Raw genomic sequence first — 16958 nt, 5'->3', positions numbered from 1 at the left:
AAACTGTGGATTTCTTTGTAACTCCACACAGTTTGCCCAGGACAAGTCACAGGCAGTGCTGTCTGACACTGACCTCCACCAGAGTCCTTCCCAAAAAGTCCCAGGACAGAAATATTAAGTGGCCAGCTTCAGATAACATCAGAGCAGGGTCCAATTAGCTTCACAAGTGGCATATCTAAGGGAGATCTTGGGATGCACCAGACTCTGCTGAGGTGAATTGGGCTTTGGGTATCTAGCACCTGCACAAAAGTTCATACACTGTCGTTAGGTTCAATTTTCACAGTCAGCCAGCCTTAAGGTCAAGCCTACACATGAATGGGCCAATAGCAATCAAGATTCAATTACAAAGAGACAGAACTCATGGACATGGACAACAGTGTGGTGATTGTGAGGGTGAGGGGAGATAGGTGGAGGCATAAGGGGATAAATGGTGATGGAAAAAATAAAATAAAATATTTAAAAGATTCAATTACATAATGAGAGCTCACATAATCCATGCAAGGGACACTCCTAGAGCACCCAGCTCAGGTGATCAAGGAGACTGCCACTGGGTCCCTCAGGACACCTACTATATAAGGCCAACCTACCAAGAATAAGAGAACAGCAGATGCACCTAATACATAGAAACAAACACAAAGAGGAATCCAAAATGGGGAGACAAAGAACATGCCACAAATGAAAGAACAGAAGAAATAGCCACAAAAAGAGCTAATTGAAATGGAGGCAAGCAATTTACCAGATATAGAGTTCAAAAAAGTGATTACATGGATGCTCAAGGAACTTAGTGAACCCTTCATGAAACTTAGTGAGAGCTTCAAAGCATGAAAAAGGACACATAGCCCAGCTGGTGTGGCTCGGTGGTTGAGTAAAACCTATGAGCCAGGAGGTCATAGTTCCATTCCCAGACAGGGCACATGCCTGGGTTGCAGACTCAGTTCCCAGTACTAGGTGTGCAGGAGGCAGCTGGTCAATGAGTCTCTCTCATCATTGATGTTTCTATCTCTCTCTTCCTCTCCTTTCCTCTCTAAAATCAATAAAAATATGTTTTTTAAAAAGGAGGAGGAAGTGGAGGAGGGAGAAAAAAGGGTAAAAAGAAAACAGAGGAATAGAGTTAAAAGAATGAAATGGCAATAATTACGTACCTATCAATAATCAATCTAGTCTAGATCTTTCAAATGTGTCCGCCGCCGCTGCCATTGCTCTCCAATGCCTGTGCCGCCTCCAGCTCGCTGAGTTCCAGCAGAAGGAGAAGGGGGGTAAGTGAAGAGGTCCCTGCACCATGGCGCAGACCACCCGCAAGTCGACCAGGGCAAAGCGCTGCGGAAGCAGCTGGCGACCAAAGCCACTCGGAAGAGTGTGCCCTCCACTGGAGGGGTGAAGAAGCCGGATAGCTACAGGCCTGGTACCCTGGCACTTCGTGAAATTAGACGTTATCAGAAGTCCACTGAGCTGCTCATTCGCAAGCTTCCCTTCCAGCATCTGGTGCAAGAAATTGCTCAGGACTTCAAAACAGACCTGTGCTTCCAGAGCGCAGCCATTGGTGCTTTGCAGGAGGCAGGTGAGGCCTATCTGGTTGGCCTGTTTGAAGACACCAACCTGTGTGCTATCCATGCCAAACGTGTAACAATTATGCCAAAAGACATCCAGCTAGAATGCTGCATCTGTGGAGAACGTGCTTAAGAATCCACTATGATGGAAAACATTTCATTCTTTTAAAAAATTTTCTCTTCTTCCTGTTATTGGTAGTTCTGAATGTTAGGTTTTGTTGTTGTTTTTTTCCCATGGGGTCAAAAGGTACCTAAGTATATGATTGCAAGTTGAAAATAGGGGACAGAAATCAGGTATTTGGCAGTTTTTCCATTTTCATTTGTGTGTGATTATTTTTAATATAAATGCTGGGACATAAAGCATTAATGCAAGTCAAATGTTTCAGTGAACAAGTTTCAGCAGTTAAACTTTATCCTATCTAATAAAAGACAAAAAGGGTAATTAACCGTACCTTCACTATGCTTCCCATTGGCTAATCAGGGTGATATGCAAATTAACCGCCAACAAAGATGGCGGTTAATTTGCATATGTGCAATGATGGGAGGCGAAAGGGGAAGGACTGAAGAATGGTGATCGGAAACCCAGGCAGCAGGCAAGAGCTGGGGGGCGGGCAAAGGCGATCGCCATTGGAAAGCCGGGCAGCAGGCGAGGCGACAACCCCTGGCCTGGGGTGCCGGCTGGCCTGCGGCCCCATGATCCCCATGGCGATCGGAGGGAGAAAGAGCTGGGGCGCAGGCCAGGCGGCACCCAGGCACCCCAGCACCTGACATGCAAAGATCGGGGATGAAATGACTTTTCCCAACCACATCTGGAAATATCCAGGGAAAGGCATCACTGAAGAGTTCACAACTCTCTTACTTGGCAAGGAACAAAAAAGTTGGCAATGGAAACAATCCCTTACATCAAAGTTAAGGTCCGTCTGGGTAAAAAAGAATATTTCCAACGTAAAGTAGGGAGCAGGCAAAAATAATAGGTTCTCATGACTTCCACTGAAGATTGAGCATATGACAGAGTCAAAACGAACATACAAATTAAAACAGACAGTGGGCATTCAAATGACCTGAATCAACTGTCACTGTTTGTCCCAATAGCATCAATGCTTATGTGATAATATAGTTTAACAAACATACAAAACAAGTCACATGATAAGAGAGGTTAGGCTTCTAAAGTAAATTGAATATGTTCTTTAAAAATTCTCATGTCCCTCCTTCTGACTATAATTCTTAATTTTCCAATCAGAAAATTACCCCAGTGGTCCAGTAACATGTAGAACTCCAGTAACCTAGCTTGTTTAAAAAACAAACATCCAAACCATTTTTAAAATATTTAAATTGATATTTTAGGGTTAAAATTATAGATTTTTAGATCCAAATATATTTTCTGAATAGAAAATATTTCAGTTTTTTATTTTAAAAAAATAAACATAAAAAAATATATAAGTGACACATTTTCCCAAGGAACTCTGAATTAGTACCTTTCCCTCTAACTTTCTTCAAATTAAGAGAATCTATGGAGTTCCCTATACTGCACAAGTTTTAATGAAAGAAAATAAGACTTTCTAAGAGCATCAAATACATGTTTTCTTATTTACAAACATATATACTCTTCTCTCTCTCTCCCTTTAAAATATATTCTTACTGATTCAGAGAGGAAGGGAGAGGGAGAGAGATAGAAACATCAATGATGAGAGAGAATCATTGATCGGCTGCCTCCTACATGCCCCGTACTGGGGATCAAGCCCACAACCTGGGCATGTGACCTGACCTGGAATCAAACTGTGACTTCCTGGTTCATAGCTCGATGCTAAACCACTGGGTCACACCAGCCGGGCTCAATTCTTATTTATAAATTTATTCCAAGGACATATACAGCTTGAAAAGCTTTGGAAGCAGTTTCAAAAAAAACAACAACTAGCTTTTAAGTAACAAGAAAACAGTTATAGAAGAAAGTTTAAATTAAAAGAAAAAATTGTTTTGATTTATTCAAAAGTGGGAACATCCTCCATGAAAATGTGTACCTTGACTGTGGATGGCTGGGTGGCCTTATCACACCTTAGGAATTCAAATGCTTTTTACAATGACAAGAAAGAGTTTCATCTCATTTCTCGCCCAGGGTAGATGTCTGTCAACAGAAGGTGGACATCAATAAAAGGAGGGGCTTGCACAATCAATCCAGAAAGTCAGCAATCTATGAATAATCCAGAACCCAGTATTTATCTCCTCTGCCACACACCCTCCCTCCCAGCCAGTGAGCAAGATAATTACCCTCAAGTCAAGCTAAGTGCCCCCCAGTCACAGTGGCCCAATGCTGACATACAAAGCATACAAATAATTCTCACTCTGGAATAAAAGTGACAACTTTCTTGGAAGAAAAGCGGATACTGTAAATTTCTCAAAGTCTTCCTGAAACATTTTTTAAGTAATTTTTACTTCTTTAGAAAAAAAATGCATATATGGCAAACCATCTGTAATAAAAGGCCCATTCTATAAAATTTTACCTGGTCCTACTCATATCTGCAATCATAACCATATTTACAAACAAATATATCTATACTAATAAAAGAGTAATATGCTAATTAGACTGGGAGACCTTCCAGGATACCTTCCAGATGTTCTTCTGGACAAAGCCATGGTGGTGGGGCCGAGGTAGAGACGGTTAAAGGCCAAGAGGGGAGGGCAGTTGTGGGTGATCAAGCTGGTGGGGGATGGGGCCGTTGGGGGTAAGCAGACCAGCAGGGGGGCCAGTTGGGGGTAAGCAGGCCATCAGTGGGGATCAGTTGGAGGTGATCAGGACAGTGGGGGGGGGGAGTTTGGAGTGAGCAGGCCAGCAGGGGAACAGTTGGGGATGAGCAGGCCAGTGGGGAGGGGAGGTAGGGGTGAGCAGGCCAGCAGGGGGGGAAGTTTGGGGTGATCAGGCTGGTGGGGGGGGCATTTGGGGGCAAGCAAGCTGGCAGGCAGAGTGGTTAGAGGCAATCAGGCAGGCAGATAGGCAGGTGAACGGTTAGGAGCCAGCAGTCCCGGATTGCGAGAGGGATGTCTGACTGCTGGTTTAGGCCCGATCCCTGTAAACTTGCAGGACATTTTTTGAGGGGTCCCAAATTGGAGAGGGTGCAGGCCAGGCTGAGGAACACACCCTCCCCCTTGCATGAATTTCATGCACCGTGCCACTAGTAAAAATATAAATAAACCTGTTAAATTTTTCTGGACAATGCCAGCATTTGGATTTTTTTTAAAACAAGTAAATTTCTTATTGATGGCAACTAAATGGTGTTTGTAACATTTTTATCATACAGTAGATTCCATCCATTCGCTATACTTTTCTAACTTAGTTGTCCTACATGCAAGTACATATTTTTAATGTTGTCTGTCTTCTGTGCTGTTCCTGTAAGTTTGCTATTAAAATACATTACACTATAAAAAAATCACTCTAAATATAAATGGCTTAACTGCTCCAATAAATAGACATAGGGTAGCGGATTGATAAGAAAACAAGACCCATATATAAGCCATCTACAAGGAACTCACCTCAGAGCAAAAGATACAGACTGCAAGTAAAGGAATGAAAAAAAAAATATTTCATGCAAATGGAAATTTAAAAAAAGGCTCAGGTTGGAATAATTATATCAGACAAAATAGACTTTAAAACAAAGGCTATAATAAGAGACAAAGAAGGACACTACATAAAGATAAAGGGAGGAATCCAACAAGAGGGCATAATCCTAATAAACATTTATGCACCGAACAAAGAAGCACCTAAATATATAAACCAAATGTTGTTGGACATAAAGGGAAAGATAGACATTAATGCAGTCATACTAGAAGATTTTAACACACCATAGACATTACTAGATAGATCTTTCATACAGAAAATAAATAATGAAAGAGTAGCCTTAAATGACATACTAGATCAGAACTTAAATTAATTTCTTCATAATTTTTCAACCCAAGGCAGCAGAATATACATTATTTTCAAGTGCACATGGGACATTTTCTAGAATAGACCACATATTAGAACATACAACAAGTCTCAATAAATTTCTGAAGATCAAAATCTTATCAAGCAACTTCTCTGACCACAATGGCATGGAACTAGAAATCAAATACAAGAAAAAAAAATGAACAACACACAAACACATGGAGGTTAAATAACATGTTATTTAAAAATGAATTGGTCAATAATGAGTTAAAGGGAGAAATCAAAGGATACCTTGAGACAAATGAAAATGAATACACAACCCAAAACTTATGGGACACAGTGAAAGCTGTCCTAAAAGGGAAATTCACATCAATACAGGCATATCTCAATAAGAAAGAAAAATCTCAAGTAAATAATCTAACTTTACACCTAAAGGAACTAGAGAAGAAACAGCAAACATAGACCAAAGTGAGTAGAATGAAGGAAATAATAAAGATTAGAGTGGAAATAAATGACATACAAACTAAAAATCCTATATAATAAAGAGCTAATATTTATGGTCAACACGCCGTTGTGTCCTCGTGCCCTTGCACTAAGGCCGAGGGATCTGGGGCCGGGCCAGGGGACTTGTGGCTGAGCGGCGGACATGAGGCCATGCCCCCACCCCAGCGTTCGGGCCAGTGGACCTGAGGACAGGCTGGGGGACTATAGGTTGCATCCCCCTCCCCAGTGCCAGGGCCAGGGGAACTTAGGATGCAGCCCCCACCTGGCAGGGCTTGATGTGAGAACTGAGACTGTGCCCCCTGCCCAGCGCTGGGCTGGGGGACCTGAGTCTGTGCCCCCACCCTTGGGGCTTGATGGGGGTGGGGCTAGTAGGGTCTGGGTCTCCTACCATTTCGAGGCGTGCGTGGGTGGGCAGGGACTTGAATTTGGGTCCTACAGCATGCCCCAGGCTCTGACAAGAGATTTTCATATACATTTTACTAATTTTTGTTCATCTCTGACACTTCTATTATAGAGAAAGGGAAAATAGCACTATTAAAATATTTCCTCTAGGAACAGCAGCTGCGCAGCCTGAACCCTGCACCTGTCTGAGGAGCAGCAGCTGTGCGAGCAATCTGCCCCCATCCAAGGAGCAGCAGCTGTGTGAGCAGCCCACACCCATATGAGGAACAGCAGTGCTGTGAGCAGCCCACCCCCATACGAGGAGCAGTAGCCACCTGAGCAGCCCCCCCAGTTTGAGGAGCAGCAGCCACACGAGCAGACAGCCCACATCAGAGGAGCAGCAGCCTGCGCAGTCCACACTGGTCTGAGGAGCAGCAGGCACACACAGCCTGCACCTGTCTGAGGAGCAGCAGCTGGGTGAGTGGCCCGCCCCCTGCCAAGCAGCAGCAGCTGCATGTGCAGCTCACTCCCACACAAGAAGCAGCAGCCACGCAAGCAGCCCATCCCCCTTCCGAGGAGCAGCAGCTGCGTGAGCAACCCGCAACCATATGAGGAGCAGTAGCCCTATAAGCAATCTGCCCCTGTCCAAGAAGAGGCAGCCTCATGAGCAGCCCTCCCCATCTGAGGAACAGCAGCAGTGTTCAGCCAGCCCCGATCCAAGGAACAGCAGCCACGTGAGCAGTCCACCCCCATCTGAGGAACAGAAGCCACATGAACAGCCAACCACTCTCCAAGGAACAGCAGCTGAGTGAGCAGCCTACCCCAACAGCCAAAGGTGACACCACTGCTATGAACAGCACCCACCAGAGGAGCCACTGCCAACTGAGGAGCAGCCACTTCTGTGACCCCCTGAGGAGCAACCGCAGCCCAAGGAGCCACTGCCACCCAAGGAGCAGACCCTACATGACTCAACATCTAGATCAGTCGGTGAGACAAAAAATGGGTAGACAAAGACACCCCCAAAGGAAAGAAAATGATAAATCACCAGAAAAGCAGCTAAGTGAAGCAGAGGCATGCAATATGTCAGAAAAAGAATTCAGAATAAGGGTAATACAGTTCATAAACCTGATGGAGGAAAAAAATCAACAACTTATATAAGAATCAAGAAGAAATGGAAGAAAAAAATCAATAACTTATTTAAGAATCAAGAAGAAATGAAGAGTGATATAGCTACAATAAAAAACATCATGGAAAGTTTCAAAAGTAGACTAGGAGAAGCAGAGGACTGAATTAGCGAATTAGAAGACAGGGAAGCAAAACACACCCAAACTGAACTGCAATTAGAGAAAAAAAAAGACAGGAGGAGAGCCTAAGGGAGCTATGGGACAACATAAAAACGAAGCAATATCCGAATAATAGGGGTGCCAGAACAACAGGAAGAGGAACAAGGATTAGAAAATCTATTTGAAGAAATAATGTCAGAAAACTTCCCTGAGGTGGGGAAGAAAAAAGTCACAAAAGCACTGAGGGACCCAAACAAGATGAACCGGAAAAGACCCACACCAAGACACATAATAATTACAATGCCAAATGTTCAGAACAAAGAGAATCTTAATGTCTGCAAGAGAGAAACAGAAAGTTACATACAAGGGATCTCCCATTAGATTATCAAATGCTTTCTCAACAGATATACATCAGTCCAGAAAAGAATGAAAGGAAATTTACAAAATGATGCAAAGCAAGTGACTGAATCCAAGAATACTCTATCCAGCAAGGCTATCATTCAAAATTGAAGGGGAAATAAGAAGATTCACAGACAAAAAAAAGGCTAAGGCTTCCCTAACTGGTTTGGCTCAATGTATAGAGCATCAGCCTGCGGACTCAAGGGTCCCAGGTTGAATTCCAGTCAAGGGCATGTACCTTGGTTGCAGGCACATCCTCAGTAGGGAGTGTGCAGGAGGCAGCTGATCAATGTTTCTCTCTCATCAATGGTTCTAACTCTCTATCCCTCTCCCTTCCTCTCTGTAAAAAAATCAATAATATATATATATTTTTTAAAAAGGCTAAGGGAGTTTATCACCACCAGGCCAGCAATGCAAGAAATGCTAAAGGGAATGCTATAAAAAGAATAATTAAAAAGTTAAGAGAGAAAACAGGCACAAAAAATAGAAATAGCTACAAACAAGTACCTTTCAATAATAACTTTAAATGTAAATGGACTAAATGCTCCAATAAAAAGACATCGAGTGGCTGCATGGATAAAAACCATGACCCATATATATGCTATTTATGAGAGACCCACCTCAGAATAAGGGACTCGCACAGACTGAAAGTGAAGGGATAGAAAAATATCTTTCAGGCTAATGGAAATGAAAAAAAAAGCTGGAGTAGCAATACTTACATCTGACAAAATAGACCCACCTCATAGTACTAAAGGGATCAATACAACAAGAAGATATAACTCTGGTAAACATATACACACCCAATGCAGGAGCACCCAAATACATAAAAAAACTTCTGGAGGATATCAAGGAAGAGATCGACAATAATACATTCATAGTAGGGTACTTTAACACCCCACTATCACCATTGGACAAATCCTCTAAACAAAAAATCAGCAAAGAAACATCAATCCTAAATGACTCAATAGATCACATGGAATTAATTGACATCTTCAGAACATTTCACCCCAAAGCAACAGAGTATACATTCTTCTCAAGTTCACATGGGTCATTTCCAAAGATAGAACATATATTGGGTCACAAGCAAAGTCTCTTCAAATTCAAGAAGATAGAAATCATAAGAAACATCTCCTCAGACCACAATGGCATAACTGGAAATCAACTACAATAAAAACAATAAAAAAAATCAAACACATGGAGACGAAATAGCATGCTATTAAACAATGACTGGGTTACCAGAGAGATCAAAGAAGAAATAAAAAAAAAAATCATGGCAACAAATGACAATGAAAAGACAACAATCCAAAACCTATGGGACACAGCAAAAACAGTCCTGAGAGGGAAGTTCATAGCTCTACAAGCCTACTGCAAAAAGCCAGAAACAATGGTAATAAATTACCTAACCCTAAAACTCAAAGATTTAGAAAGAGAGCAACAAGAAAAGCCCAGTGTAAGCAAATGAAAGGATATAATAATAAAGATCAGAGCAGAGATAAACGACATAGAGACCAAAAAAACCAATACATAAGATTAATGAAACCAAGAGCTGGTTCTCTGAAAGGATAAACAAGATTGATGAACCTCTAGCCAGAATCACGAAGAATCAAAGAGAGAGGACCCAAATGAACAAAATCAGAAATGAAAGAGGAGAAAATACAACAGACCCCACAGAAATACAAAGTATTGTTAAAAAATACTATGAACAACTCTATTCCAACAAACTGGACAACCTGCAGGAAATGGACATATTCCTAGAAAAGTAAAACCTTCCAAAACTCAATCAGGAAGAATCTAAAAATCTCAATAGGCCAATAACTATGGAAGAAATTGATGCAGTAATCATAAAGCTTCCAGAGAACAGAAGGCCAGGGACAGACACTTCACAGGGGAGATGTACCAAACATTCAAGGAAAAACTAAAACATCTACTCCTCAGACTATTCCAAAAAATACAAGAGGAAGGAACACTTCCAAGCACATTCTATAAAGCCAGCATTACCCTAATACCAAAACCAGAAAAAGACAACACAATGAAAGAGAATTACAGGCCAATATCCCTCATGAACATAGATTCCAAAATACTCAACAAAATCCTAGCAAATAGGATTCAGCAGTACATCAGAAAGATCATACACCATGAAAAGTAAGATTTATCCCGGGGATGCAAGGATGGTACAATATCCGCAAATCAATAAACATGATACATCACATAAACAAATTGAGAGATAAAAACCACATAGTCATATCAATTGATGCAGAAAAGCATTTGACAAAATCCAACACCCATTTTTGATAAAAACTCTCAGCAAGGTGGGAATAGAAAGATCAAACCTCAACATAATAAAAGCCATATATGACAAACCCACAGCCAACATTATACTCAATGGGCAAAAACTAAAACCATTTCCCCTAAGAACAGGAACAAGACAGGGATGCCCACTCTCATCACTCCTGTTTGACATAGTACTGGAAGTAATGGCCATTGTGATTAGACAAGAAGAAGAAATAAAAGGCATCCAAATTGGAAAAGAAGAAATAAAACTGTTCTTATTCGCAGATGACATGATATTGTACATAAAAAACCCTAAGGACTCCATCAAAAAACTATTAGGCTTAATAAATGAATTTAGTAATGCAGCAGGATTCAAAATTAATGCCAAGAAATCTATGGCATTTCTATACACCAATATTGAACTTACAGAAAGAGAGACTAAAAAAGCAGTCTAGTTTACCATCACACCAAAAAATTAAGACACCTAGGGATAAACTTAACTAAAAAGCTAAAAGACCTCTACTCAGAAAACTAAAGGACACTGAAAAAAGAGATAGAGGAAGACATAAACAGATGGAAGAACATAACCTGTTCATGGATTGGTAGAATCAGCATCATTCAAATGTCCATACTCCCAAAGCAATCTATAAATTCAATGCAGTCCCAATTAAAATACCAATGGCATATTTCACAAACCTAGAATGAACTCTCCAAAAATTCATCTGGAATAAAAAAGACCCGGAATAGCCACAGCGATCATGAGAAAGAAAAACAAAGTAGGTTGGATCTCAATACCAGATATCATGCTCTATTACAAAGCCACTGTTCTCAAAACAGCCTGGTACTGGTAAAAGAACAGACATATAGATCAATGGTATAGAAGAGAGAACCCAGAAATCGACCCGAACCAGTATGCTCAATTAATATTTGACAAAGGAGGCAAGAACATACAATGGAGTCAAGACAGTCTCTTCAATAAATGGTGTTGGGAAAATTGGACAGACACATGTAAAAAAAATGAAAATAGACCACCAACTTACACCATACACAAAACAAACTCAAAATGGTTAAAGGATTTAAATGTAAGACAGGAAACCATAAAAATACTAGAGGAATCCAAAGGCAACAAAATCTCAGACATATGCCGAAGCAATTTCTTCACCAATACAGCTCCTAGGGCATTGGAAACTAAAGAGAAAATAAACAAACGGGACTGCATCAAAATAAAAAGCGTCTACACAACAAAAGAAACCATCAACAAAACAACAAGAAAGCTCACTGCATGGAGAACATATTTGCCAATGATATCACCGATAAGGGTTTAATCTCCAACATTTACAGGGAACTCATACAACTTAACAAAAGGAAGATAAACAATCCAATAAAAAAATGGGCAATGGACCTAAATAGACACTTTTCAATAGAGGACATTCAGAAAGCTTTGAGACATATGAAAACATGCTCAAAGTCACTAATCATCTGAGAAATGCAAATCAAGACAACAATGAGGTACCATCTCACACCTGTCAGAATGGCTTTCATCAACAAATCAACAAACAACAAGTGCTGGATAGGATGCGTAGAAAAAGAAACACTCATGCACTGCTGGTAGGAATCCAGACTGGTGCAGCCACTATGGAAAACAGTATGGAGTTTCCTTAAAAAACTAAAAATTGAACTCCCACCAATCAGAAAGGGTATATGCACCCCTATGTTCATAGCAGCACAATTCACCATAGCTAAGATTTGGAAACAGCCTAAGTGCCCATCAGTAGATGAATGGATTAGAAAACTGTGGTACATCTACACGATGGAATACTATGCTGCTGTAAAAAGGAAGGAACTCTTACCATTTGCAACAGCATGGATGGAACTGGAGAGCATTATGCTAAGTGAAATAAGCCAGTCAATGAAAGAAAAATACCACATGATCTCACTCATTCATGGATAATAGAGACCATTATAAACTTTTGAACAATAATAGTTACAGAGGCAGAGCTGCCTCAAGCAGATTGTCAAACTGCAGCGGGAAGGCCGGGGAGGGTTGGGGGGCAGGAGGCAGGGGGGTAAGAGATCAACCAAAGGACTTGTATGCATGCATATAAGCATAACCAATGGACATAAGACACTGGGGGATAGGGGAGGCTAGGGGACTATCTAGGGCGGGGGGGGGGGGGAATGGACACATATGTAATACCCTTTGTAATACTTTAAGCAATAAAAATAAAATAAAATAAAATAAATAAAAGTTAAAAAGAGAGAGAGGGAAAAAAAAGACAAAGAGAGAATCCTAAAAGCAGCAAGAGAAAGAAAATCAGTTACCTACAAGGGAGTACCCATACGACTGTCAGCTGATTTCTCAACAGAAACTTTGCAGGCCAGAAGGGAGTGGCAAGAAATATTCAAAGAGATGAATACCAAGAACCTACAACCAAGACTACTTTATCCAACAAAGCTGTCATTCAGAAGTGAAGGCCAGATAAAGAGCTTCACAGATAAGAAAAAGCTAAAGGAGTTCATCACCACCAAACCAGTATTATATGAAATGCTGAAAGGTATCCTTTAAGAAGAGGAAGAAGAAGAAAAAGGTAAAGATACAAATTAGGAACAACAAATACACATCTATCAACAAGTGAATCTAAAAATCAAGTGAATAAATAATCTGATGAACAGTATAAATAAATAAATAAATAAATAAATAAATAAATAAATAAATAAATAAATAATAGATACAGAGGCAGAGCTACCTCAAACAGATTGTCAAACTGCAGCGGGAAGGCCAGGGAGGGTTGGGGGGCAGGAGGGAGAGGGGTAAGAGATCAACCAAAGTACTTGTATGCATACATATAAGCATAACCAATGGACATAAGACACTGGGGGATAGGGGAGGCTAGGGGACTGTCAAGGGTGGGGGGGAAAAAGGACACATATTTAATACCCTTTGTAATACTATAAGCAATAAAAAAGACATTGAAGAAATTGAATAAGATAAAAATAAGTGGAAACAAATATTGTCTTCATAGATAGGAACAATTAACATCATCAAAATACCCATACAACCCAAAGCATTCTATAGATTCAATGCAATTCCTATGAAGATACCAATGACATATTTCACAGAACTAGAACAAATCTTCCAAAACTTTACATGGAACTACAATAGACCCTGAATAGCCACAGCAATTTCAAGAAAGAAAAACAGCCCTAGCCAGTTTGGCTCATTGGATAGAGCATTGGCCTGTGGCCTGAAGGGTCCTCGGGTTTGATTCTGGTCAAGGGAACATGCCCGGGTTGCAGGCTCAATCCCCCATAGAGGGCGTGCAGGAGGCATCCAATCAATGATTCTCTCTCATCATTGATGTTTCTATCTCTCTCTCCTTCTCCCTTCCTCTCTGAAATCAATAAAAATATATCTTAAAAAAAGGAAGAAAGAAAAACAAAGTTGGAAGAATCATACTAGCTAATATCAAACTATACTACAAGGCCAGAGTAATCAAAACAGCCTGGTACTGGCATAAAAACAGACCTACAGATCAATGGAACAGAATAGAGAGCTCAGAAATCAACCCATGCCTTTATAGTAAATTAATATTTGACAAAGAAGGGAAGAATATACAAGGGGGTAAATATTGTGTATTTAATAAAGGGTATTGGGAAAATTGGGCAAATACCTGCAACAAAATGAAACTAGACCACCTTCTTACACAAGAATAAACTCAAAATAGTATACATACTTAAATGTAAGACTCAAAACCATAAAGATCCTAGAAGAAAACATAAGCAGTAAAATCTTGGGCATTTCTCTTAATAACATTTTTCTGATATATCTCCTCAGGCAAGAGAAACAAAAATAAACAAACAAGACTACATCAAACTAAAATTTTTTTGTACAGCAAGGAAAAACATCTACAAAATGAAAAGACAACCTCATACCTGTCAGAATGGCTACCATAAATAAATCAATAAACAACAAGTTTTGATGAGGATGTAAAGAAAAAGGAAACCTGGTGCATTGTTGATTGGAATGTATATTGGTGCAGCCACTGTGGAAAGCAGTATGACGTTTCCTCAAAAAATTAAAAATGGAACTTCCTTATGACCCAGTGATTGGATTTCTGGGAACATATCCGTAAAAAAACCCCAAAACACTAATTTGAAAGAATATATGTATCCCAATGTTTATGGTAGCATTATTTACAACAGCCAAGATCTGGAAGTGGACCAAGTGACCATCAGTAGATGAGTGGTTAAAAAACTGTGGTACATCTACACAATGGAATACTACTCTGTTGTAAAAAAAAAAAAGGGGGGGGGGATATTTACCATTAGCAACAGTATGGATGAATCTGGAGAGTATTATGCTAAGTGAAATAAACCAGTTAGAGAAAGACAAAAAACCATATGATTTCACTTATATGTGGAATCTAATGAACAAAATAAACTAGCAAACAAAATAGAAACAGGCTTATAGATACAGAACACAGACTGACAGCTTTTGTGGGGGAGCAGTGTTGGGTGGGTGGGTGAGAAAGGTGAAGGGATTAAACAAAAAAACAACTCATTGACACAGAGAACAGTATGGTGATTACTAGAGGAAAAAGAAGGTGAGGGGAGGTAGAAGAGGGCAAAGGACAGATAAATTATATTGGACAAAGACTTGACTTGGGGAGGCAGGGTAAGAACACAATACAATATACAGATGATGTATTATAGAATTGTACATTTGAAGACTATATAATTTTATCACCTCAATAAATTTAATTTAAGAAATACTAAGCATCTTCTGAGCCTTCAGTGAGTCATAATTCTTTCGCTGCTGGAGGGTCTTGCCTCAATGTTGATGGCTGGTGACTGACCAGGGTGGTGTTTGCTGACCTTTGGGGTAGCTGCAGTAATTTCTTAAAAGGGGAGAGATCAACCAAAGGACTTGTATGCATGCATATAAGCCTAACCAATTGACACAGACACCGGGGGGTGGTGGCATGAGTTGGGGGAATGGGGAGGGGAGGACACATATGTAATACCTTTATAAAGAAAAAAAATAAGACAATAAGTTTTCTGTATCAATTGACTCTTGCTTTCATAAATGATTTCTCTATAGCATATAATGCTGTTTGATAGCATTTGACCCAAAGTAGAAAGAAAGTCTTTCAAAATTAGAGTCAGTTTTCTCAAACCCTGCCATTAATTTATCAACTAAGTTTATGTAATTTTACAAATCTTTTGTTTTAATTTTAACAATATGCACAACATCGTCAACCAGGAGTAGATTCCATCTTAAAAACATGCAAACAAACAAAAAAATCCCCACAAAAAAACATTTTTGCCCTAGCTGGTTTGGCTCAGTGGATAGAGCGTTGGCCTGTGGACTGAAGGGTCCCAGGTTTGATTCTGGTCAAGGGTACATGCCCAAGTTGCCAAGCAATGATTCTTTCTCACCATTGATGTTTCTATCTCTCACTCCTTCTTCCTGCCTCTCTGAAATCAATAAAAATATATTTAAAACAAACAAACAAAAAAACATTTTCTCTCATTGAGTATGATGTTGGCTGTAGGTTTGTCATATAAGGCCTTTATTATGCTAGGTGTGATGCCTCTATTTTCAGTTTGCTGAGAGTTTTTATCAAAAATGGGTGTTGGATTTTGTCAAATGCTTTTTCTGTGTCTATTGATTTTGTCATGCAATTTTTGTCTTTCAATTTGCTTATGTGGTTGATTACATTTATTGATTTGCAAATATTGTAGCAGCCTTGCATCCCTAGAATAAATCACACTTGGTCATGCTGTATGATCTTTTAAATATATTGTTGAATTCAATTTGCTAATATTTTGTTGAGTATTTTACGCTCATCAGAGATATTGGCCTGTAATTCTCTTTCTTTGTAGTATCTTTATCTGGTTTTGGGATAGGATGATGCTGGCCTCATTAAAAGAGCTTGGAAATGTTCCTTCCTCTTGAATTTTTTGGAATAGTTTGAGGAGGATAGATGTTAGTTCTTCTTTGAATGTTCGGTAAAACTCCACCATGAAGTCTTCCAGACCAGGGCTTTTATTTGCTTGGAATTATTATTATTATTATTATTATTATTATTATTATTACTGCTTTCAATTTCATCAGTTGTTATTGCCCTATTCATGTTTTCTGATTTTTCCTGTTTGAGTTTTGGAAGGTTGTATTATTCTAGGACTTTGTTCATTTCATGCAGGTGGTTCAGATTCTTGGCATATAGTTGTTCGTAGTATTTTTCTTACAATCTTTTTTATTTCTCTGATGTCGTTTGTTATTGCACCTCTTTCATTTCTGATTTTATGTATTTGGGTTCTCTCTCTTTGTCTCTTGATGAATCTAGCTAAAGGTTCATCAATCTTGTTTATCTTTTCAAAGAAACAACTCTTAGTTTCATTGATCTTTTGTGTGTTTTTTTGTTTGTTTGTTTTTGTCTCTATGCATTTCTTTCTGCTCTGACCTTTATTACTTCTTTCCTTCTACTTACTCTGGGCTTTTCTTGTTGTTCTCTTTCTAGTTCTTTAAATTGTAAGGTTAGATAGTTTATTAGTGCTTTTTCTTGTTTCTTGAGGTAGGCCTGTAATGCTATGAACTTTCCTCTCAGGACTGATTTCACTGTGTCCCATGTGTTTTTGGATTTTATGTGTTCC

The 16958-nt window shown here is 39.6% G+C and overlaps 1 pseudogene; it reads left to right on the top strand.

The window, feature by feature from the left end:
• The first annotated feature begins 1279 nt into the window (after nt 1-1279).
• On the top strand, nt 1280-1831 carry LOC132223866 (histone H3.3C-like; annotated as a pseudogene).
• Nucleotides 1832-16958: the final 15127 nt, after the last annotated feature.

Source organism: Myotis daubentonii, chromosome X, assembly GCF_963259705.1.
Source record: "Myotis daubentonii chromosome X, mMyoDau2.1, whole genome shotgun sequence".
NCBI lineage: Eukaryota > Metazoa > Chordata > Mammalia > Chiroptera > Vespertilionidae > Myotis > Myotis daubentonii.
The sequence above is the reverse complement of the archived record's forward strand: the minus strand, read 5'-3'. Positions and strand labels throughout refer to the sequence as shown.